The sequence below is a fragment of the Mustela nigripes genome, chromosome 2 (genome assembly GCF_022355385.1).
Source record: "Mustela nigripes isolate SB6536 chromosome 2, MUSNIG.SB6536, whole genome shotgun sequence".
Taxonomy (NCBI): Eukaryota; Metazoa; Chordata; class Mammalia; order Carnivora; family Mustelidae; genus Mustela; species Mustela nigripes.
In genome coordinates this window covers 116,813,546-116,839,326 of record NC_081558.1, presented here as the reverse complement: position 1 = coordinate 116,839,326, position 25,781 = coordinate 116,813,546, and the positions used below count along the sequence as shown (strand labels likewise).

Below are 25,781 nucleotides of genomic sequence, written 5' to 3'. Positions count from 1 at the left end.
TCCATTCCAATATGACCGGTGTCCTTAAAGAAGGAAATTTGGACACAGGTGCACCAGAGTGGAGAATGCCATGTGAAGACACAGACATGGAGGGAAGACAGTCATGTGGGGACTGAGGCAGAGACTAAAGTTACGCCACCACAAGCCAAGGAATGCCTGGGGCTACCAGAAACTGGAGGAGACAAGGAATGGTCTCCCCATTCTCCCACTCTCCCAGAGGCTTTGGAAGGAGCATGGCCCTGCCAAAAGCTTGACTTCAGATTTCTAGCCCCCAGAACCGAGACGATAGATTTCTGCCATTTTAAGCCAACCAGTTTATAGTGCTTTGTTACGACAGCCGTGGGAAATCAATACAAAGGACCAACCCATGATTTCAGGCAAGAATTGGGATAAAACCATCTCACAAATGGGGTTTGAATGGGTAGAAGATAACCTGAAATTTTCTTATTCTCTCGCTCTGTCACGTTCTGCCATTAAATGAAGTGAGAGCCAAGAGACCTGATATGTGCTCAACAAATACTTGTGAATGAAAGATTTCTGAGCTTGCTGAGATGTACTCTTTCTCACACTCTATGTCATTTCTCAAATGAGCTTATGGGCATTATTTCTATTTTTATTTTTTATTATCTTCTAAAGATTCTGTTTATTTATTTATTTGTCAGAGAGAGAGAGAGAGAGCGAGTGAGTGCACAAGCAGGCAGAGAGGCAGGCTGTGACTGAGAGAGAAGCAGACTCCCTACTGAGCAAGGAGCATATTGCGGGACTCCATCCCAGGATTCTGGGATCATGACCTGAGCCGAAGGTGGCGGCTTAACCAACTGAGCCACCCAGGCATCCCACCAATTTTATGATAAAGCTGGTATCATAGAAATTACATAACTTGTCCAAGGAAAATGGCTCATAGCACAGGGCTGAGATTTGAACATAGGTCTTCATGACTCCAGTAAATGCTTTTTTATTTTACTCCCCAGAAAGCACTGGGGAGATGTCCAATGGCCTGTGTCCTCTTGTAGTTCATATTCAGAGAACTATGCCTCATTGGAAAATATTTCTTAGAATCTGAACGCAAAAATGCATTCTTTGGGCAATTTTGATTCTTAAAATGACTAATTGAAAAGTCTATCTAGAGGAAAACAGGCAGAGAATAAGTTGTGTAACTCAAGTCAGTTCAACATGGATTAAAACCTAGACTCTATGTCTGTGTTATGTTGCTGGACCATGAACCTGAGAAAGGCAGTTCTTGACCTTAAGTAGCTCACAGTCACTGGAAGGAAGTTTTTGTGGTGTTGAAAACTATTCTGGACCAGAAGTCAGAAGACGTGAACTCTTGTCTTGGTACCATCACTCCCAAGGAAAGTGATCTCAGCCAAATAAAATAACCCTTTTTTAAATTTCCAAATGTTTGGTAAATTTTTCCATAAACTGTGTAGAGTTACACTAGAACCAGGTGATGCTACTGTTTTTTAGAAAAACTTTTCTTGTATGACTTAAATGTCCAAAGAGATGTGACACAATCTGTCAGGATAATGAGTACTGCTAACTAGTTAAGCACAAACAATCCTGTTTAAGTTCGTAAGGACCAAACTGAATTAGGAGCTTCCCCTCTTGGAACCAGAGCTTGTGATTTATTTTTTAAAAGGATATTTAGAATCCTAGAACACTGCTGACTCAAGAGAAATGTAAAGGTCAATTGTTACATCTAAGCTATGCTGTCATGACATTTGAATAATTAAAAGGTTGTTCTCAGAGATAATTGTAGTCCCACATTTTAACTAAGTATTTAATGCCAATAAACTATAAACATGCTCTGTTTTCATATGGTGAATTCTCCAGAGCCCATTAACTGTCCAGATGGCAGAGAATAGAAGGATTAAAACAGATTTAAATTAGGGCTCACCTAAATCTGTCCAAGTTGACTTACGTGAGTGTTAGGAGCATATTTTTAGAGCTGTCCTGAACTCATTCAAAATTTGAGGGGACAAGGCCTTTGTTTCATTTAGGTATTTGTACTTGGGTTGATATTTTTTGATAAAATACTTGAAAAATTAAAAAAAATTAGGTCTTATGATTGTTCTGTATCTTCATTGTCAAAATATACATAGATTCTGCCATAAATATAAATTCACTCCCTTTTAGCCTTCACTAAATTTTAATTTTATAGGTACATATATGTATATATATATTTTTTATTTAATGCTCACCACTACTTCTAGATATCGAGGATTCTCTGGGCATTTTGCTTATATGAAGATTTCTCTGTTAGATTCTTCAGGAAGAACTCATAGGAAAATACTCCTTTAGCTCTTTCATTTCAATATTTTGAATGACAAAAAAAATTAGGTCTTCCTTTTAGATAATTAAAAAGAAAAATAATTCTATTAAATTTACCACTTAGATATAATAGCTGGTAGTACTTTGGTATATCTTATCTTGGGCTTTCCCTGTATATATACATATAAAAACTATTGCTAATGAACTGTCAGGCCAGTTACTTCCTTCCCTGAGTTCCAGATTTCTCATTTATAAAAAGAAGTTAAAGCATTTACTTCATAGGATAGTTGTTTTTTGTTTTGTTTTATTTTTTTAAAGTAGGCTTCACACCCAACATGGATTCCAACACCCGGCTTGAACTCACAACCTTGAACTCACAAGACCTGAGCAGAGATCAAGAGTCGGATGCTTAATGGACTAAGCAATCCAGGCAGCACTCAAAGGATAGTTGTGAAGAGTTTATTTCATGATACTTATAAAATACTTAGCAGAGTAGCCGGAACATAATAAATGCTCACTACGTGTTAGCAATTACAAGTATTTTATTATTTACTTGTGAAAGAAACCTTACTGTACATGTGGTTGTGTAGCCTTTTATTATGAACATATTTACATGTTGTTAAATACATAGCATATCATTTTAATGGCCCTGAAATATCCCATGACATAGATTTATCTTAATACATTTTACCTTCACCTATTTATGCTATTATGAAAATTTGCACCGGATACCCTAAGGCATGTATCTTTACTGCACATGAGCAGTTATTTCTTTAGGATTGTTAAGGACTTGCTGGATCAAAAGGCACAAACATTTTGAAGCTTTTGATATGTATTGTGAAATTGCCTTTCAGAAATACTGTATAAACATTCTATGTCAGCAGTGAGTATTATTGTTTAGACAACTAAACAATTCTTGCCACAGGGGCAACTAATGAAGCTAGCATTCTTTCCCCCCACATACATGTTCCTTGTAGAAAATTGTCTCTGGTTGATGAGAAGATTTTTAATGATTCACTTTATTTAATGGTAATAGGACTGTTTGGGTTGCATATGTCTTCTTGAGTCAGTACTGGTAAATTATATTCTACTAGGAATTATTCCATTTCTCTAAATTTTTCAACTTTTGAATTTTTTTTTTTTTTTTTACTACTTTTAGGTCTAATGGCTAATGGCTCTCTTTCAACTTCTAATAGTATTTATGTGTGTCTTTTCTCTTTTTTTAAAAATTCAACTATCAGAAATTTGTTAATTTTATTAGTCTTTAAAAAAGACTGGCTTTTTTGTACTTTATTACATCTTTGTTTTCTAGTTTATTATTTTCTGCTAAGCTTATAGTTTTGTTATTCTCATTTTCTTTGAGTTAATTGTTTGTTTCTTAACTTTTTTTTTTTTAAAGATTTTACTAATTTATTTGACCGAGAGAGATCACAAGTAGGCAGAGAGGGCAAGCAGAGAGAGAGAGAGAGAGAGGGAAGCAGGCTCTCTGCTCAGATGCGGGACTCGATCCCAGGACCCTGAGATCATGACCCGAGCTGAGGCAGCGGCTCAACCCACTGAGCCACCCAGGCGCCCTGTTTCTTAATTTTTTAGGTATCTTAAATTGATGCTTAAACTACAATGTTCAGTCTTCTAATATAAATATTGAAGAGTATCTAGTAGTTTTTCTTAAAAGTTGTACTTATTTATTTGAGAGAGAGAGAAGGGTGTGGGGCAAAGGGAGAGGAAGAGAATCTCAAGGGACTCCCCATTGAGCACAGAGACTCACCTGGGGCTCAGTCCCATGACCCTGAGATCATCATGTGTGCCGAAATCAAGAGTTGGACATTTAACCCAACTGGTCCGCCAAGGCACCCCAAGAGTATCTAGTGTTCTTGAAGTATTGTTTTATCTACATTTTATAACTTTCATGTTATAGCATTTTGGCATTATTCATTTATAAGGGTTTATTAATTTCCAACATTTCTTTTGAGACTATGAGTTATTCTGAAGTGTGTTTTTAAATGACCAAATATATGGAGTATTGTATTGCAGTCAGAAAACGTGATTTACACTAAACTAATCCTTTGAAATACATTGAGACTTGCTATATAGCATGAGTGATTTTGTTAACTATTCCCAGTGTAGTTGGAAATAATGTATATTCTGCAGTTTCTGTACACAACATTTTATATATGTCTATTAAATTAAATCTTCTTATTTCTACTTACTGATCCCTTTGCATGATTTTAATTTCTTACAGAAGTAAGAAATTATGGTAAATTTATTCACTTGGCCTCATAGTTTTGTCCACTTTTCCTTTATATATTTTGAATATATCTTTTTAGTCACATACAAATTTTTAGTCACATGCAGGAAGTTTTATCTTCTTGCAAATTAAAGCCTTTATTATTAGTTAGGAATCCCTTTTGTTTTAAGGTTTGTTTGTTTGTTTGGGGAGTTATTTGTTTGTCTGTTTTTATCTGATACTAATAACCATGCCAGCTTTCCTTTGGCTTATCTGGCATATATTTTCCATAATTTTTCTTTCAGCCTTTTTGTGTCCTTATATTTTAGGTGTATCTTATATAAATTAATTTAATGTACTTCTGTAACAAAAGTCTAAAAGTTAATAAATATGTTCACCTTCCCTCTGAACAACACAAAACTTTAAACTTCAATTATAATTTTTATTATATTTTTTCTAAAAGTTCTATTTCCTAAGTTTGCCCAGTTATTTTTGCTAGTCATTTATCTTTAGTTATGCTTTAAATTCCCTTTTGTTTATTTAAATATATTAAACATTCTTTTATATTCTATGTCTAATACTTCTCAAGACTTTGAGGTCCGATCTTTCTATTTGTTGCTTCTCTTGACTTTCACTCATGGTTTCCTTTCTTAAGTGTTTTAAGATATCTGATTTTGAACTTACATATTTTTGTAAGTTCATCTGTGAAAATATCTTGAGATGATTTAAAAAGTGTTCCTCGAGGGAGAATGTGTACGTGTTTATGTATGTATGTGTGTTTATTTATACATTTGTGTTTGGGGTGTGTGTGTGTGTGTTTTCAGCAGGCAGCTGTAGGTACTACCATGAGGGGCTGCTTCAAAATGAATTCTTTGCTTGAGATTTTTAGGACGATGCAAGTTGTATGAATTATAGCATTGTTCCAAATTCTCTTAGACTATCCCCTGAGTAACTAACTATATTTTTATAGAATTCATCAAAGTTTCTAGTGTATTAATGCATCCTTATCTATTACTAGTAACTTATACACATTTTCCCCTCTTCATTGAAATGTGGCCCTTTAAGGACTCTAGCCTTTTAAAAACTTTACTCCTCACTTTTTTGGGGCTCAATATTTTGTCTATTATCATCATAGGACTTAAAATTCATACCTTCAGGTAAAGGGATTAGCAGACAATTAAGGTAGCTGCTAGTGTTAGTGCTTATTTATACTTAGAATTTATGTTCTTGCTTCATAGCTTTGGATTCTAAGGATTTCTCTTGCTCTCTTTCAAGCTAACTCACACATTAAAAAATGATTTTAATATTTAATATCTGCATTTATATGTTAATATTAAATATTTATAGAAGTGTCAGAGGGTATATATTCTACTGTATTACAGAACTTACATTGTACTTCTAACTTTGTATTTTCCATTATATTATCAATGTAAAATTTACCCTTAATCAATATAATCTGTCCTTTATATTCCTTTTAATTCCTTTTGGTTTGTATTCTACTTTATTTGGTAATGTGTCTAATATACCTTTGCTCAATTCAGTGTTATGAATTTTTCTGTATAATTTTGTTTGTATTTCTTTTGAAAACATTGAGTTGTATTTTATTTTGGAGACTGTGTGAGTATCTTTGCTTTCTAACAGAAGAATTTAAGTTTATTGTGAATACTGACATAAAAGGACTTACTTTTTTTTTTTTTTTAAAGATTTTATTTATTTATTTGACAGAGAGAGATCACAAGTAGGCAGAGAGGCAGGCAGAGAGAGAGGAAGGGAAGCAGGCTCCCTGCTGAGCAGAGAGCCCGATGCGGGACTCGATCCCAGGACCCTGAGATCATGACCTGAGCCGAAGGCAGCGGCTTAACCCACTGAGCCACCCAGGCGCCCTAAAAGGACTTACTTTTATTCTTTTTGCCATCATTTGCCACTTTGACAAGTTTTTTCCTCTGCTTTTTTGTCCTTTATTAATTTGATAGTATTTCATTAATTTTTATTGTATTAGGTAGTTACCATTCAATTAAAAACAATTTTGATCTTTCATTTCTCTATTGATTCAACAATAAATATTATACTGAATTCCTTCATTTAAGGTGAGAGATTTATTTTCTCTTTTACTCCTTTCTACCTCTACCTTGTCCTTCCTGTGTTGGCTGAAAAGTCAAGTTTTTAGACTCAAATTGTTAATAAAGACAGTATGTGTTTTCTTTCAAGAATAGTCTTAAAATATTTTTAGAAATTCTTCAAAGTTTCTGGCATTTTAGTGGCACTCATTTCTATTATCCAGTACTGACCATTACTTTCTTCCACCCATATCTGACTTCTTTGATTATTCCCATAATAGTTTGAGACAGAATTAAGGGCAGATTAACAACAGGGAAATAAAATCCAGAATTCAGAAAATTAAATTTCCCTTAAATTGCATTTAATTTGGGTGTTGGCACCGGAGCTGCCTCTACCTATTAATATATACTTAAAACACATGACTCCAACTTCAACTATATTAAAGAATAATAAAGAATAATGGAGCTCTTTGTTATAGCTTTTTTTTTTTGAAGAGTGTTAACAATCCCTTTTCTTAAAGCCATAAATTCATTGGCTTCTGATAAGTTGTATAACTTTCCATGGGAATTAAAATATTTAGATACTAGGTCCACTTCTGTTATTAAACTTGGAAAATTTTGCTTAAAATCTCTCCGGAGAAGGCAACATTTTGTACAGAAAATCACTGTCCTTGGTGCTTCAAGGCTTGGGTTTGAATCCTGATTATTGCTACTTGCTAATGTATTAATGTGTACCTTTGGGTAATTTATTCATCTGTAAATGGATTGTTGCTATTTAACTCTCAGGTTTATTTTGAGGATTAAGTGAGATAGCCTATGTGCAAAACTTAATAGAAGTTTGACAAATAACAGATGCTTAATAATGTTATAGTATGGTAGGGTAATAGCAATGAAGGTATCTCAGAATAAAGGATTTGAAAAATAAATAACTTAATCAATGTATTGATTCATTTCACTAAGAAGAAAGCACTTCATATATATTTTAAAAATATTAGTTTCCTCCCTCACTGTTCTGATGTACCTTACTCCCTAATGACAGGCTTTTAAGGAGAAAAAAATTTCTAACATAGGTTGTTAATATTGGTTGTTATGGAGACCCTAGCCTCTAAGCTATTCAGCAAATCTAAAATCTGATAATCTTGTTGAAGGAGAGACTTTCTCCTTTGAGAGGAGAAAATACACTCTTTCTGGTAGAAGAGGTGGGGATTCATTCTGGGTTATGATGTATTATGATGTAATGATACTGATTTTCCTTATCCTTTTGCCTTGAGGTAAGGAAACATAAGTATTTGACCTAAAATCCTAAATTTGGAAGAAATTCCAGTTTCAAAAAGATTATCCAAATTTATTTACAGAATCAGGTATAAATTAAAATGCAACTGCATAACTTAATCATAAAGACTTAATTGCCTAGGCTTTTGTAATTTTTTTTCTTTGAATATAGTGTAATTCAGCATCATGTTTTTCGAATGGTGACAAACAATACTGGCTGTGTTTACCATCCAAAAATTACATTCAAAAAATAAATGGGATACCCCAGTCAAGCTTTTGCAAAGTCATAAACATTGTCACTTGATCAAGTTTTCCTAAAGAAAAGAGGCAGAGATGTACAAATGACTGCTAGACTATCAAATTATGCTATTGTGCTAATGTCTTACACTGAAGAGGATAAACAGGACTTTCTGGGTACATTGAATAAAGGCTGAATTCTATTTTCCAATGTCATATAAACTCATATAACTTCTGTACTTTTCCTACATTTGCAATCATAGTTTGTGATTATATATCTGTGTGCCATTCTATGAGTAGAGATACAACAGTAAACAAGACAAAGTCTTTAGTCTCATGCAGTTTCCTGTCTGGTGGAGGGATATAATAACTGAAAAACATAAATAAATAAATAATATAATTTCGGATAGTTATTAGCATGTCGAGAAATGCTTACTCAGGACAATTATGGAAGACTTCTCTTAGAAAAGGTGATGAAGGCAGACCTCTCAAAGCGGGTGACATATGAGCTGAGACCTAAACAGTCTGGATAAGAGCATTCTGGGCAGAGAATATGGACAAGGAAGTGAGTTTGGGAAGATAAGGGACAGAAAAGTCAGTGCGTCAAGAATGACCATGGTGTGGGGAGGAGGGAGGAGAGGGAATGATGGCAGGAGCCAATCACGTCCCTGGGCCTTTGCATCTCATTTTGTTTTGGCAGATTTTAACTGCCAGTATTAGTAGGAAGTAATAGGAGTGGATGTACCCCCTTGAGAAGAGAATATGGAGTTCTCTAGGAGAGCAAGCCTGGAAGCTGGGAGACAAGGAAGGAGGCTGTGGCTGAGGCTTGGGCCAGGGATGCTGTTGGTGTGAAGGCAGGTTTGAGAAGGAGAGATAACAGACGGGATTTTTTTAGTCTGGAGGTTGCTTCAATGGGACCTGATGCTGAATTGACTGTGGGGTGATAGGGAAAGGAAGAGCATTTTCTAGGATTTCTGTCTGAACAGATGGTGGTGCTATTACTGCCATGGGATAGGGACTGGTTTGGAATGGGAATCAAGAGTTCAGTTTTAGGTATGTTAGGTATACAATGGATACTAAAACCCAAGTGGTAGTATCAGTAGGTAATTAGACATTCAGTTTTGAGTCTCTGGGGGAGAGGTCAAGGCAGAAAAATCAGATGGGAGCCATCAGGTTATAAGTGATATTTAAATCCACAGACTGAAAGAGATGATGAAGGAGAAAATGTAGCTGGAGAAGAGAGGAGGATCAAGGGCTGTGTCCTGGGGCTCTGTACTACTCAGAAGAAAGATACAAATGGATAAGCCAGCAAAGAAGACTGGGAAGGTGAGGCCTGGGAGGCAGGTGAAAGCCTGCATCACTTGGAGCACAATACACATTCCATACAAATATGCGGAAGGAAAGCACGAGTGATCTATTTGGCTTCTGTCTTCTCCGCCTGCCTCTTCACCACATCTCCTATCCCTCCTCCATCTCAGACTATATTCTTAGCAAACCTGGTGACACCTGCAGGACTTCAGTATGCCAGATGCTTACCCATGCCTGTGCATTTACATGTTTTCTTCCCTCTGCTTTTAATGCCTTCTTCCTTCTGCTCCCACTCCCTCTTCTAACTGTGAGAGGTATCCCTGCTCTTGAGAAACCTCCTCTATGCCTGCTGTGCAGGGTAAGTCTCCCTTCCATATGCCCTCGGGGGACCAGGGGCTTACCTGTATTCTAGTACTTAATATGCCAGTTAGGATTCTTACTATTTTATTTATTGATTTGAAGAGAGAGAGAGAAAGGGAGCACGAGCAGAGCGAGGGGCAGAGAGAAGCAGGCTCCCCGTTGAGCAGAGAGCCTGATGTGAGGCTCAATCCCAGGCCCCTGGGATCATGACCTGAGTCGAAGGCAGATGCCCAGCCAACTGAGACAGCCGGGTGCCCCAGGATTGTTAGTTATTTTTCTATTCCCCCAGATATTTGAGCAAGTTGAGGGCAGGGGTAGTAGGGTAGCATCTCCCATTTTGCTATCTCTGTGCCTCACATAGGGTCTCACAATGAGAGTCATTTTTTAAACAAACAAATAAAGTCATGCTTCTTAAACAAATAATTGAATGATTCAATTTGTGAGGATCACTTCAACTTCCTGGATGACTTTAAGTGGTTCTCCCTTCGCTTATGTATTCCCCTCAGACTCCACGGGCAGGTTTATGGTTAGCTCATCAAACCCACAGAGCAAGCAGGCCCTGTGCCCAGAGCGCTCTCCCTGTGCTTAAGCTCCCGAAGCAGAAGATGCTTTCTGTTCTGCATATTTCACATTCATATTTTCTACACGAGAAACCTCCTTTGATAAAGCTTTAGAAACATCACCATTTCACCACAGAAACAATTTAGATATCACTGATGTAGAGGAGATAATAGGCATAGAGTGTGGTTAAAGTCCTATCACAACCGTTCCTTGGCAGTCAGCATCGTTAAGTGGACTTATGTAAAATGCGCCTGTTCTTTGGAAGATATTTCAAAGATCCTGTAAAAATCATCAAGTCCAACGAGTTGGAAAATTTCGACTGGATGGCACTGCTGCTCAGTCTCATGTTTAACAATGAGACTGTACTACACACGCACTGTCAACTTTGCGGAGCTGCGGCATCTGGCCTGCTGCAAAGACTGACACGGCACAGCTGTGATGCGCAGCCAGGCCCTGCCGTGCAGCTCCGACTTCATTGGGACGCTAGAACCAGAGTTCTGGAACCAGGGCAGTGGACTATTTCTCATTTCATTTGCAAATGAACGGGCAGAGCAAGATGCAAGAAACTTTCACATTTGAATGGTCATAAATATATAAAGAACAAAGTTCACTTTGGAGCTAGGGTGAAGAGCTAAAGCTGGAAACTATTTTTAAAAAATTCAAAAAGAGGGCTATTGCTCAGGTCATTTATCCTTCTTGAATTCTGGTTACGGCTGTAAAGAGTGTCCAGCCATATTTTTTTCCATGTAGGGTAGAATTATTTTGTAAATGGTACAGTATTTTTAGCCATTTGCATTGAATGTGCGTCTGCCCAGAATGTGTCTTGTGACACATCCCTTGTAATTCGTTTTGTTGAAATGTGTTAACTTCAATAAGTATACTAATAAGGGGGAGAAAAACACTGAAGAGTGATAGAGAAAATCTGGGAAGAAGGCTAAGGAAAGCAAAAAAGAAGATTACAGGAATATTCAACCAATAATAAAATATATTAAAGCAAATGGAAGAATATAGTAAAATATATAATCCAGTGGCCAGCTAAGATGATAAAGGACAGATAGAGATGAGAAAAAACCTGAAAAGACAAATATATAGTAGGTAAGGAGGAACATGATGGCCCATCTTTTAAAAAAGCACTTTAATCCTAGTGATATATTCTCTCTGAAATCATTATTCCCAGATTTAAAAAAAATTAAAAGATTGAAAATATACTATCCCTAAGAGCTTTACAGCAAACTGGACCTAGAAATGATTTTGGCAGAAACTGGAAAGTATAGTCTGGGAATAATAGAAGTAAGTAAACTTGCTTTTCTCTCTCACTGTTAGAACCTTGACAAGGAGCTTGTTAGATAAAGATTTGGTAATGAGAGAATTTCGTTATATGCTGAAAGTGACCAAAGCTGGTGATGTAAGTTCATGCGAGTAATTTAACAACAAATCCAGTCATAACTAGATGTTCTCTTTTCCCATCTTGGTTTAAACTGCCCCAGCAGGAATTTAGATACAAAGAAAATATATTCTGATTAACACTATTGCAAGGCATCAAAATGGGTCGCTTAGGGAAGTTTTAGAATATTCTTTCTTATCAATTGCTAAAAATGGAACCGATACTCATGGATAGACAGCCCTGGGCAAAGGCAAAGAATCAGAGACTCGAAGACCATCTCTGCTGGGGAAAGCCTCAGAAATCTTGGAATCCAGAGACTCCCTAACTTGTCTCGCAGTCACCTGTGGAGCCTTTCAAACAGACAAAGGCCACAGCCAAGGCCAAGGAAATCACAGTCTTTTGGGGGGTGGGACACAGGCATCAGGCTTTTCTGGAAACTTCCCAGGTAGTTCCAATGGTAGTTCCCAGGTAGTTCCAGTGGCAGAAGAGAATTACAACCCAACTTTCTTGACTATTACCTGATACAAAACCAAGCAACTTTATTTTATGTTTATGAAATCAATACATTTTCATTATAGATAACTTGAAAAAATGTTGAAATTGCCAATGAAAATTAATAATCTCTCAATCTCACCATCTAGAGATACATTATTAATCTTTGTCGATACTTTTGCCTTTCCTTCTGCTATTTTCTCAAAGTCCATATATACTTTTGAATTTTGGTAAAAGTTAGAATTATGTTTATGGAATAATGTAGGCTTTCTGGAAAGCCCAGAGCTAGAAGTACAGGTTGTGTTTGGCGATATTGAGCTAATATTTTTTCTTCCCCTTCCTCAGTGGACACACAGCATGAGGCCCCATCTTTCCCGACACTGGCATTCAACCTGAGAACGAAATGGCCTCAGGATAGACTATGTAAGTAAGCTCTTCTTGAGTAATGACGCAAAGCCCAAGTATAAGAAGACTGCCTTGTGGAGTTAGTGTCAACAATAGGGGCACATCCCTGTTAGGGGCTCTGGGGCCAGAGGAAGCTAGACTGAGAAGCTGCATCTGTTTCTGCTTAGGTAGCCACTTCAGTTCCATTATGCTTGAGGGTCCTTGCCTGCAGAAGGCAGAACTTCTACCTACATTTGTAGTGGTGTGTGTAAATTTGTGTGTGTTTTGTATATGTGTTTGTGTCTGTGTATGTAAATGTGTGTGTGTGTTCTCAACCATCCCAGGCAACCTGAAGAATGCAAAAACCTTAGATTGAATGGAGTATAATTCTTATTATTTTTTAAAAAAGATTTTATTTATTTATTTGTCATACAGAGAGAAGCGAGAGCGAGCACAGGCAGACAGAGTGGCAGGCAGAGGCAGAGGGAGAAGCAGCCTCCCTGCTGAGCAAGGAGCCCAATGTGGGACTCAGTCCCAGGACACTGGGATCATGACCTGAGCTGAAGGCAGCCGCTTAACCAACTGAGCCACCCAGGCGTCCCAGGAGTATAATTCTTATTATTGATCAAAACAATCACTGTGATTTGATGGATCCATAAAACCAAACTTCTCCAATAAAAAATAAAATATAAATAAATTAAAAAATTATATAAATATTTTATAAAAATGTATTTATAAAATATTTATAAAAATTTATTTAATAAATTTATTTATAAAATATAAAAATAAATATAAATATAAACATAAAATAAAGTTTAATATAAAATGTAATATAAAATAAAAATATAAAATATAAAATACAAATATAAATAAAAATATAAAATATAAAAAATATAAAATTTATTTATAAAAATATTTATTTAAATAAAAATAAAAAATCAAACTTCTCCAATAAAAAATGTAATTCCAGTTTTGAAGACCATACTGTATTATTGCCACCTGGCCAGTTAAAGATAAAACCTAATGTATAAGGTGAATTTTATTTATTTTTTATTTAATTTTTAAATTTTTTATTTTTTATAAACATATAATATATTTTTATCCCCAGGGGTACAGGTCTGTGAATCGCCAGGTTTACACACTTCACAGCACTCATGTATAAGGTGAATTTTAAATCTGATGCTCACAATCCAATGTCTACTATAAGTAGAAACTAAATGCTTTAATATAAAAAAAAAAAAAAATGATGGAAGACTATCCTCTGAAGACCAAGTGAGTCTTAGGAAATGATTTAGAAAAGGAAGCGGTTAACTTCAAATGTAGTTTTCTCAAAAGTGTTCTTTACTTTGGGGGCTGCATAAATGGCTTCAATAAACAACCCATTTCTATCACAGAAGCACACCTGGGTTTAACTGGGGGAAATACATTCGGATTGGTTTCACTTACTCGGTGAAAATGAAATCTTTTTTCACATTTAGGTTTAAGGATCAAATGCTCTATTTCCCTTCTGCCATCCGCTCCGGTAATCAGTCTGTATTGTGTATGTTAGCATTTGCTCTCTAGAACGGTGGAGGACACAGGAGCAGAATATTTGACCACTCATCCCCTTTCTGTGACTATCCAAGCTTTTTGATATAGGAAGCAACTAGTGTTTAAGAGCCATAACATTTTGATTTGGGGGCTTAACTTAAGGTTATTTACTTATCCATTTATTCTCAGATTTCATCATGCTATTCAGCATTTCACAGGAAATCAAATTCACCTCCAATTATTTGAATGTGGCTCATGTATGTGTTAACACCTTCAACTTGAGCTATATTTTAACACCTCTCTGCCTTTTACTTACTCTCTGTTCAGGCCTCCAGCCCTCTTGGTCTATTAAAGGTGGCTGCCCTTGTCAGGGGCTGGTGTGTATCTCAAAGAATAACAAGGAGTTTTAATATAAATTAAAATCAACACATCAATAAAAGAAATCTGATGTAAGGAAAAATATACATCTCCAAACCAAATTTCAAGTTCAATTAATTTTTAATATTATAAAATCAACATATTAATAAAAGAAATCTGATGTAATGAAAAAATTACATCTCTGAACCAAATTTCAAGTTCAATTAATTTTTAATATTGTTTACTATCCAAACTAAAAATTTCCTTCTTCTGCATGGAGCATGGGGTGTGGTGCATAAACAATGAATCTTGGAACACTGAAAAAATAAAATAAAATTAACAAACAAACAAAACAAACAAAAAAGAATTTCCTCCTTCTATCAATAGCTCCAAGGGTGGGGGGGGGGAGAATAGCTCCAAGAGAATGTGTAAATGTGGGTTCTAATTCTTCCTGACAGTCATCAGCTGTGCGTGCCTGGGCAAATTCTTTAGTGTCCCTGAATTTCAGCTCCTCTGTAGTGATGGGATGGGCCCTATGAATCCCTGGTACAGGTACAAACTCTAACACGGCCTGTGCCATCTCTCACAGGACAGTAACGGAAGTTCCAGAGAAGACTGGGGAACTCTGGGACCATCATTAGGATCTGTGATGCCCAATTTTATGTGTCAATTTGACTTGGTCATGAGGTGCCCAAATACTTGGTTAAACATTATTTCTGGGTATGTCTGCAAGAGTGTTTCTAGATGAGATTAACATTTGAACTGGAAGACTAAATTAGACATCTGTCTTTTATGTGGGTGGGCATCATTTAATCTGCTAAGAGTCTGAATAGAAAAAAAAGGTCAAGGAAGGGAGAATTCTTCCCTCTCCTTGTCTGAATGAGCTGGGACATTGGTCTTCTGTCCTCAGACAGGAATTATACCATCAGCTCTTCTGGTCCCTAGGTCTTTGGATTAGGACTGGAACTTCACCACGAGGGTTCCTGGGTCTCCAGCTTGCAGCACCACCCTGTGGGACTTGTATCCTCCATAAGCATGTGAGCCAATTCTTTATAATAAATCATTCTCTCTCTTCCTTTATCTTTATATATCCTACTGATTCTGTTTCTTTGGAGAATCAGAATCTTGACTAATGCAAGATCTAAGAGACTAATGATTGATCATTTGGATAGAAGATATAGAACTGACTACCTTCATGGAAAAGGACTGCTTTCTTAATCAGTAGGATGTATGTATGTATGTATTGATTTATTTACAAAGATTTTATTTATTTCAGATAGAGTGAGAGAGTGAGCACCAGTGGGGCTGGGAGAGGGTCAGAGGGAAAGGAAGAAGCAGGCTTTCCACTGAGCAGAGACCCTGAAGAGGGGCTTGATCCCAGGACCCTGGGATCATGACCTGAGCCAAAGGGAGATGCATAACCAACTGAACCAAGTTGTTACTTTGCCCACAGAGAGTTTACTTATTCTCCCCTGAACTCTGTATGGTTGTGTGTTTGATGTTCAACTTATTAAACCAAGGCACTGTTTAAGTGTCATCAGAAAAGAGATGTCTCTCATCATTCAGGACTTAGATTTTATTTTATAAAAAGTCAAAACCAAAATGGGCAGATAGCTCTCCTGACTTAAATATAGAACTAAGGACAGACCTATTTTAATCCCTGACTTCCATTATTTGACAAAAATAAAATTTTAACCTTCAGATCTTATTTTTATTCCTTTCCAATCAACTGGGAATGTAATATTCAACATTACAGGATGTTGTTGTTAGTATGGGGCAGCACCATTTATTGGTGTATATGGGGCAACACTGTTATACAAGAGATGGGGTCTTGAATATTCCAGAGAAATAGTATTACATTATTCTTCTTATAGAAATAAAGTTCTTAGAAAGCTATTTAGTGACTGCTCCAAAAGTAAAAGAAATCCAGAAGAGAGGGAGAAAGGAAGGAGGAAGAAAGGGAGAGAAATGGACAGAGAGACAAAGGCAGAGAGACAGGGAGAGAGAAGAGGAAAAGGTGTTCTGATTTTCCTACAGATTTCAGAGCTGGAGGGTGCCTGTGGCAGAGACTGCTAGCTGTCAGTCAAAACATCCTCTCCTCTCTTCTGTGGGGATAGAACTGTGGCCATTTCCCAGCCTCCCTTGCAGTTTGAGGAATGGGAAGTGGTGGTGATGTAATGTGTCTGACTCAGCTTCAGCTAATGGCATGTGAGCAGATAAGATCTGGGCTGGAGCTTTTAGGAAGGTGGGCCTGCTTCCTCCAAAAGCTCTTTCCCCTGGTGTGGGGTGGAGGAAGATGACATTTGCGGCTTGGCTTTGACCATGCGGGTGAAGATAACACCCTAAGGAACTAGGGAGAAACAAGCTGCCAGGAACCTGGGTCTCTGAATGATGGCATGGAGCAGAGTTGCCTGCTAGTCTAGCACTTTAATTTTTAACAGAAGAAATAAACTATTTGGTTTGTGCAGCTGCATTTTGGGGAGTATTTTACAGCTATTAGTATTACCCTAACTAATACTGGACCTCACAATCATCAATCCAAGTATTTCTTAAACTTGAGTCATTTGATCGCAACTACAATCTGTCATTTCTGTATTGTATCATTACTTACTTAATACATCTTGTAATTGAAACAGTTCTTTTACTTCAATAGGTGAAGTCTACTCTAGCCTTGCCTAAATTATGTCCATGAAATCATCACCTTGAAGTTCTAGTTATGTTTTTCTAATATGTATTAAAGTAAATGCACAATTATTAAAATGCTTACCCATTTCCCACCGAGTCTTATACACCAAGTACATAAAACCTCAATATAATCCCAAACTCTCATTTTACTGATAAGAAAGCTGATGCCCAAATGGAAAGATATTGGCATGATTAGAACCAGGACCCACGTCTCATCTGAGGCTTTTCCCACATACTTTATTATACTTCCTCGCCTTTTTCATGTAAGTTTAACACGTGATTCCTGAGTACAGAGCCTTCCAACAAATGGTTTAAATTACTTTTAACTATAGTCTCACAGATCTTTAGAGAATCCCTTTGAAGAGGAAGGGATAAAATTACCGTCCAGGTCTAGTCAATGCACAGAGCCTAGAGCAATCTGTAACTGCTCAAGGCTGGCTCAGATGGAGTTTCTATCTTTTCATGTTCACTTTCTTTAGCACTAATTTGCTCATGAGATCATGTCCAAAATGCAGATCCTATATTTCTCTGATTTGAAGTTAGGGGAATTTATCCAAGCTACTTTTTGGTCTGGAGCTTGTCTATAAATATGATGGTCTGTAGGTAACTGAACCAATCTGTACCCACATTGTTAGAAAGCGTCAAGTCAAAGATTTTATTTGTTTAATATTTACACAGTAGATATCAAGGGGCAGTGAAAAAATATGGTTACTATCCATAGCACTAAATTAAAAAAATTAGTGCCAGACTCTAAATCACCCTCATCCTTTAAATAGACCATTTACCCATAAATTTATTTGAGACTATCTTATACCTCTTTATAGTTTCATCAGTATCACCTATGAGGGTTCATCACAAGCCACTGCAATAAATCTTCTCTATGCTTCATATTGTTTTGTCAATCAATTTCTGTTTGTTTAAAATGAAAGAAATTGAATCAGTATGAGAGACTGATTCAATGTACAGTATCCCAAATTTGCAGAATACATCTAATCTCTATGTAATCTATCTACAATTTAACAGGAGAAGCCTGTCAGCTAACATGACATCATGAGTTAGGAAATCTGTATGCTTGCAGTTAACCCCAAGATTCCTTCAATGTTGCCCAAACAATGCTTTCAGACATTGTCAAAAGATTCTCTATTTTCTGGATACCAAATCCAAGCCAGAGTGATTTAAGGAGTGTTTGATCCATTAATCTCTTCTACAGACTTCAAAGAGGTGACACTGTCCTACAAAGCAAGAGGAAGCACGAGGTGGTGGTAGAGGCAAATCATCTTCATGGTGGGAGGGCACCCAAGTCAGCAGTGTTTGACAAAATCTTTTATTAATAAAATCAGTTCAAGAATGGACTCCAATTTCCTTCAGTCATTTCGTATTTCTGAGGTGCCTATCAGATCTCTGGTACACACACACAGAATCACTTCAGGAGAAAATAAATCATCTATATGGAAAGAGCTTTTCAGTTTACATCACCATAACTGAATTTAGCTGTTGAGTTGTTCTGAATGTGACATCTCCTAGTTAAACTTAGCAGAGGGATAAAGAAGGTCACCCATGTTTCTAGAACAAGGAATACAAGTAAGCATTAAAATCTTTTACTATTCATGTTCTTAAACAGTAACTACCAGTTTGCCTATGATTTATCATACAACACTGCTGGAAGAAAGTTAGCCCAAAGCCTAAAGAGAAATTATCTTGAGGGCTGTGTCCCTTGTGATAGGACATAGAAATGGAAAAATGTGGCTTATCTTAAAGGGTGGTCTATGCACTGTGAAGAAGAAAAGGCAAGACCCTGACCAGATCCTTGGTGAAGGGATGAATATGTCCCTAAGGAACATGGACTGTCACAAAAAGATCTTTCTTCATATTCCTTTGGTAATTGGAGAAGATAAGTTGAGGATTGGTAAAGAGTGGGAAAACTCTATAAATGGGAGCGGTTGGTCTGCACCAGACTCTGAAAGACTACGTTCTAGGATGAATGAATGCCTTCTTTCTATGCTACAAGGGTAATCCTTCCATTTTTGAAGAACCCAATGCATTGGGGATGGAGATGAGGCAAAGAGTATGGAATAGAATGGGGCTTGGAGGAGTAGAACAATGCGGTAATTATCTATCTCCTTAGCAAATTACCCCAACACATAGCAACTTAAAAAAACACTAACATTTACAGTTTCTGAGGGTCAGTAATTTGGGAATAGTTTAGCTGGGTGATTCTTACTTGGGGTATCTCCTCAGGTGGAATTAAGCTCTTGGCTGGGACTGCAGTCATCTCAAGGCTTAATGGGGTTTGCAAGGGATCCACTTATAAGATGGCTCACACACGTGGCTGTTGACCGGGGGCCTCAGGTTCTCACTGGCTGTTGGGAGAATGTGTGGTTCTTCACCTGCGAAGGGTTCTCATGACATGGCAGCTGGATTTCCTCCCGAAGAAGGGAAGAAGTGAAGCACAGAAGAAGAAGAGGTGTGGCGAGAGAGAGAACAAGGAGGAGGCCACAGTACCTTTTATGACCTAATCTTTAAAGTGACCACTATGACTTCCACTTATTCTGTTTATTTTTAAAAAGATTTATTTATTAGTGGGACACCTGGGTGGTTCAGTTGGTTAAGCAGCTGCCTTCAGCTCGGGTCCTGATCCCAGTGTCTTGGGATCGAGTCCCGCATCAGGTTCCTTGCTTGGCGGGGAGCCTGCTTCTCTGTCTGCCTCTGCCTGCCATTCTGCCTGCCTATGCTCACTCTTTTGCTCTCTCTCACAAATAAATAAATAAAATCTTTAAAAAAAAAAGATTTATTTATTAGAGAAAGAAGAAGAGAGATGGAGGGTGCATGAGTGCACAGGGGGAAAGGTGCAGAGGGAGAGGGAAAGAGAAACTTAAGCAGACTCCATGCTGAGGGCAGAGCCAGAGTGGGGCTCGATCTAATGACTCTGAGATCATGACCTGAGCCAAAACCAAGAGTAAGACACTCAACTGACTGTATCCACCGGAGTGCCCACACTTTGTTCTATTTGTTCAAAGTGAATCACTAAGCCCAGCCCAAACTCAAAAGGAGTTTGGAGAACTAAGCTCCATATTTTGAAGGGAATGTCAAGGAACTTGTGGACATTTTAAACTACCACAAGCGATATCACAAGCAAGGTTCAATGGGAAGAGAATTGAGGTCTGGGGAGAAATCAGAGCTCTAGAATTTAGAGGTTTTACTAGAATTTAATAGACTCAGTTAACCAGAAGGATTTAAAATTGCACTTCTGGTTCTTTTTCTTGCTTCTGACAACTGTATTTCCCTTTGTCCATGCATCTTCATTTTTTCTCATTCACATATTTCATTATTCCTTTTCAAAATTTGCTCACAAGAAGTCCTCCCTTAGGGTATAAGCAGAGCTGTGAAAACATTGATTAAAATGCACAACACAAGCCAAGCAAAACGTGACTGGCTTCAGGGACACAAGTTCATCTCCTTTCTATTAGTAAGTTTGAGATGTTTTTCAAGCACCCATTAAAGAAGAGATGTTTGTGGAATAGATGCATTGGAGGAATCAATTCCTACTTTGTCCCTTTATTTACCTGGCAAATATTCATGGGGTCTTGCTCTGCACCAGACTCTGAAAGCTGCTGAGAGCACAAGGAAGGATGCCACACGGTCCTGCCTGTGAAGAGGTCAACGTTTCCTATAGAGACGGCCATGTAGACCTAGAGGAACTCTATCACGTGATAAGCTCTGCTTGCCTGATCTCTGGAGCTGGGTGCATATACCTGTGATTCTTCTAGCTTTTTAAGGGCAGAGGCTGGCTTATTCAATTTTCTATTCCTAGCACCCAACCCATAGAAGGAGCTTAGGCATGTCTGATAATTTCTTGCTAAATCCAGTTAATTTGAAGGCTGAGGCACCTAGAAAGACTAACTAGCTAAATACAATACTACCAGATGCTGGCTCGTTCCTTTCTTGCTAACAGTGGTTAAGGATGTATTTTTCGTGTGTGGTTGCAGGTGGACTGACTGCCCACGTGACCTTCTCTCTCCTCCACAAGTACAACACAGTTCTCTCTAGGGACCTCCATTCTTGGGTGGCAGCTGCTAGTCTCACTGAGCTCCCGGGCTCCTTCCCTGCGTCTCACTTCTGAGACTCCTTGTGCATCCTTCCTAGGGACCTGTTGTAGCTGACAGAGTGTTTAGGATGCTGGCTAGAAAGAAAATCTAAGAGGAAGCACAGAGTAAGCTCCTTTTCCTTCTTGTTCAAAGGATTTTCTTAAAGCCTAGAATGGGAATATTTGGTTTTTAGTTTTAAAATGACAATACTTTGAGGGCATCTGGGTGGCTCAGTGGGTTAAGTTGCTGCCTTCAGCTCAGGTCATGATCTCAGGGTCCTGGGATCAAGTCCCGCATCATGCTCTCTGCTCAGCAGGGAGCCTGCTTCCCTCTCTCCCTTTGCCTGCCTCTCTACTTGTGATCTCTCTCTGTCAAATAAATAAATAAAATCTTAAAAAATAAAAAAAAATTTAAAAAATAACAATACTTTGAGTGGAGATGAATTTTTGGTGATTTTTCAATAAAATGTAAGCTATAGAGACAAAGCCTCCTTCCTACAAAGCCTCACCAGATCTAACAGTTCCAATTGAGCCCAAGCAATGTCAGCCTTTGCACATAAACAGGTTCCTAGCTCAGTGGAACTATGCAGTAAAAGTGCATGTGGCATTAGATGTCTTTTCTCTTGCAGAAGAGACTGTATTTTAGGGCATTTTGGCTCAAACCTTAGTAGAACTGTATATTGTCAGGGATTATGTAGCATATGTAAAAACTAGTTCATGCCATGTAAAATATAAAACATGGGCACTATTGCCCTGTGGCAAAGATTGATGGGTGCTACCTGCATTGCTCTAAATATGACTCCCTGAATGACGCTGAGACCAAGACAACCACAGAGGACATCTCACATCTCTGCATAGCCCCTGGCAGAAATCCATAGGCCACAGACAGAATTGGTTCTATCAAGCGGAAAATGTAAATACTAAATAATATTAGGAGGTGAAATGGTACTTACTTTATGCACAACAACAGATAAAAAGAAGTGCTGCCCACATTAGGTGATTAACAATCAGCCAGCCATCCATTAATTCAGCAAATATTTACTGAATCCTCACCAGGTACCAGATATTGTTCTAGATTTGGGGTACAGTGGTAAACAAGAGACAAGCCCCCCTTTCTTAGGGTGGTTACATTTTAAAGTAAAAAGATAGACAACACACAGACAAAAACAAACAGGAGAAGACCCAGTGATAAATATAAGGATGAAGGAACTCCAGGTGCTGTAATAGCAACTGGGTGGTCAGGTTCAGCTTTTCAAAAGCAGTGGCCCTCGAGCTAAAATCTGGATGACAAGAAGGAACCTGCCACATTAAGATCTGGGGAAGCATGTCCCTGCAGAAGACAGAGCAGGGACAGTGAGCAAGGAGGTTGTCCTGTGAGAGCACAAGAGTGTGCCCCGAAGGCTCATGGGGTGACTGAGGAGCAGAAGAACTGGAAAGAGGAGCACGTGTCAGGTCAAGAGGCAGGATGATGACCAAAAAAGGACTTAAAAATGGAATAAAATGTTAGCTAGAAGGAATACTGGAACCAGTTGATATAAAAATGTAAGTGAGAGTTTTTGGAAAACCTTGCCATGCTCCAGGCATGATTTTCATCTGGGTTTCACTAGTGTTTAAAACCATCTCTAATGAGGCCAATCTGTAGCACCATTCTTTACTTGTGAAATGAAGAATGAGGCACTTCAAGTCCTTTTAAGAATTTTATATCCCACTACAGTGTCTGGAACTTACCGCTTTCTCCTTGATTACCAACATAACAGACGTTTATGATGGAACATTTGGAAAATACAGATAAGCTAGTGGAAGAAATAAAACCACTCCAAAGTCAGCCACCTGATTAAAACTACTGTCAACATTTGGGCACAGATTTTCTTTATGCTTATACAGGGCAGTGACATGGGCTCTGGAGTCCAGGTGAAAATCATGGCTTCGAAACTTGCTAAATGAGTGCTACTCATTTTTCAATCAATCTTAACTGCTTATAAAATGCCACATAACTGTGGGGCGCCTGGGTGGCTCCGTGGTTTAAAGACTCTGCCTTCGGGGCACCTTGGTGGCTCAGTGGGTTGGGCCATTGCCTTCGGCTCAGGTCATGATCTCAGGGTCCTGGGATCGAGTCCCGCATCAGGCTCTCTGTTCAGCAGGGAGTCTGCTTCCTCCTCTCTCTCTCTCTCTGCCTGCCTCTATGCCTACTTGTGATCTCTCTCTGTCAAATAAATAAATAAAATATTAAAAAAAAAATTCTCTAAAGGCTCTGCCTTCGGCTCAGGTCATGATCCCAGGGTCCTGGGCTTGAACGCTGCATCAGGCTTTCTGCTCAGCAGGGAATCTGCTTGCCTGCCTCTCTGCTGACTTGTGATCTCTCTCTGTCAAATAACTAAATAAAGTCTTTAAAAAAAAATGCCACATAACCGAAATCTCCTTAAGCCTTGGTCTTCTCATCTGCAAAATGGGAATAGTAATGTTATCTTCTTTGTAGGACTACTATGAGGATTAAATAAGATCATCCATACATATAATGCTCCTGACTGGCACACCATATGTACTTCTAACATGTTGGGTACTACGCCGTTATCATTTTGCAAAGTTGGGACCATATAGTAAGACTGTCAGTAAATACATTCTTATTCCAGTCATCAGTAGACATTTTTACCTGATCTTAAATATTTTTCCATAATGTAGTTTTTAATGGTTACACAGCATTTTCCTAGAGAGATATAATTTAGCTAATTCTCAATTACGGGACACTGGGGCTATTTCCAAATTTTCACTATTTAAAAAAATATTGTAAACTTTCCCGGTTATTTCTCTAGGATAAATTGTAAGGTGTGGCTGGGTCGAAGGGCATGTGTATTTGGAGGCATTTCATCCTATCTTCTGCAGGGAATTAAATTATACCCTTGGATAAGAATAATGTTGGGAAGTGAAGAGTCCATAAACGTGCAGTTTTGTAGGTCTGATTTCCCATCAACTTAGTGAAACACTCTCTTCTACCCCTTGCCTTTTCTCTCCACATCTGTTCCTACCTTCTGGTCAGCAACCCCCCCTTCATTCCTTAAGGAAGCTTCTCAGTTCCAGGCTTGCAGATGAGCCAATTTGCTTATAATTTTCTGATCTGCTGAGAATTCTGTACTTCTTATTCATTTCACTTGAAGCCATAAACTCATAGGGTTTTAGTATATTAGAAATGAAAGCCCTCATCTTACAGATGAGGAAACTAAAGTAGGCAGAGCAAATGGTCCGTCCAAGCTGGTCCTCTGGTCCATGCTCTTAGATAGCTAGGCGGGATTGTCTCTTTTCATTGTCTCTAGTACCTGATGCAGCCAGCAGTCAGCATGTGCAGACAGGCAGTCTTTCTTTCTTTCTTTCTTTCTTTCTTTCTTTCTTTCTTTCTTTCTTTCTTTCTTTCTTTCTTTCTTTCTTTCTTTTTTTTCCCCAAGTTTTTATTTATTTATTTGACAGGGAGAGAGGGAGAGAGAGAGAGAGAGATCACAAGTAAGCAGAGAGGCAGGCAGAGAGGCAGGCAGAGAGAGAGAGGAGGAAGCAGGCTTCCTGCTGAGCAGAGAGCCCAATGTGGAGCTCATCCCAGGATCCTGGGATCATGACCCGAGCTGAAGGCAGAGGCTTAACCCACTGAGCCACGCAGGGGCCCCTAGCCAGTATTTCTTGTTGAATGAATGATTACTTTAAGTAACTTACAACCTCCAAGGATTCTAAGCTGGAAAGGACCATAGACATGTGGAAACTGAAGCCTATATTGGTTAATGTAATGTATGTCATCATGTAGCTATTAGTGGCGAGTTGGAATAACAAATCAGTCTCTCAATTCCCAGGAGAGACAAGGAGACACCAAGAGAAGACAAGCCTTCGTGGGCTCAGGTGAGCATCATTTAGAGAAGGGACTAAACTAATTCTGCCTTGTTCCAGAGAGAGCAACGCCAACACTAAGGAAAACTGGAAGTTGCTGGTAGGCCAATTTCAACATAATATAGGGAAGAGGTTTTTAAATAGTTAGGACTATTAAAATGGAAGCAGGTTTTCTTGAAAAGAGTTTGCCACTAATTTGAAGTATTCAAGTAGAAACAGGGAAAGTTTGAATAAATACTTTATCAAGTACATTTGAAAAGAAAACAAATTTTATTTTATATGCCTGGTTGGGATATATGACTTCTAAGGCCTCCACCAAAACTAAAATTAAATGATTTTATGAATATATGTATACAAACACATGCACACACACAGATAAATAAATAATTTTGTAATTAAGACTTCTGAGGTTAAACCCATTGTTTTTCTGGGACCAGATAAATTCTAATGTCTTTATTGATCAAGATTCTATGATTCTATATCATCTTCTATTAAGTGATAAGTCAGTGTGGTACACATAGTAGGAGTTCAAAAGATGAATTTAATTAGATCCAAAGTCTGGGAAAATCTACATTTAAGATAAGTTCAGTACAGGCTCCGTGTAGGTGAACGAATTAATTGAACTCATCTCGTCTCAATCAAATATATCAGTTGATTACACAAGAACACTAATGCATTAATTTTTTTAAATTAGAAAAGGATAAAATT

The 25,781-nt window shown here is 37.9% G+C and overlaps 1 protein-coding gene across 8 annotated transcripts in view; it reads right to left on the bottom strand.

Annotated features, from left to right (window-relative positions):
* PEX5L (peroxisomal biogenesis factor 5 like) overlaps positions 1-25,781 on the bottom strand; it is a 226,426-nt gene that overhangs the window by 42,263 nt on the left and 158,382 nt on the right. The gene's annotated exons all lie outside the window — the stretch shown is intronic.